Source organism: Sinocyclocheilus rhinocerous, unplaced genomic scaffold, assembly GCF_001515625.1.
Source record: "Sinocyclocheilus rhinocerous isolate Xijiao unplaced genomic scaffold, SAMN03320098_v1.1 scaffold94, whole genome shotgun sequence".
NCBI lineage: Eukaryota > Metazoa > Chordata > Actinopteri > Cypriniformes > Cyprinidae > Sinocyclocheilus > Sinocyclocheilus rhinocerous.
Genome location: NW_015659396.1, coordinates 161533 through 162252, shown reverse-complemented (window position 1 = coordinate 162252; position 720 = coordinate 161533).

Sequence of the window (720 nt, the reverse complement as noted above, 5' to 3'; positions counted from 1 at the left end):
CACTCTCACACACACACACACACACACACTCACACACACACACACACACACACGCACACACACACACACACTCACACACACTCACACACACACACACACTCTCTCTCACACACACACACACACACACACACACACTCATTTTTTAACTCACTCAAAATTTAAATTTTGTTCTCATTTGTAAGCCGTATGTTTGTAAGTTGCTTTGAATAAAAGCGTCTGCTAAATGATTAAATGTAAATGTAAAAAGAATGTTAGAGAACATTCAGAAATATTAGCAAATGTTCCATGAATGTTGTATTAATAAAATTTTTGAAAGTCCAAATAACTCTGAATGAACATCCTATCAATGTTACAGGAAGAACGTTTGCTCGTAACCTTGACAGGATGTTTCCTGATAGCTGGGATGCCAAAAGTTCATATTTTTGGTAAATGTTTCCATTTTTCTGTCACTTAATGTTGAAAGAATTGAAAAACAGACTTGGATGTTTGTTAAATCCGATCCACAGCATCATCAACAGTGTGACTTTGGCATTCTGGGAGATTCAGATTTTATTTTTTTTTCCCCTGCCAGACTTGCTTTTATGAGAAAAGCATAGTGTAAATGTTATATGTAATTGCTGTAACACGCAGGTCTCCGGCGCTTCAGCGAATCCCACAGATTCCCCAGAGAGCCGTGAACAAGTGAGCAAGACTTGAGGTCAGACTAGAGACTCGACAGAC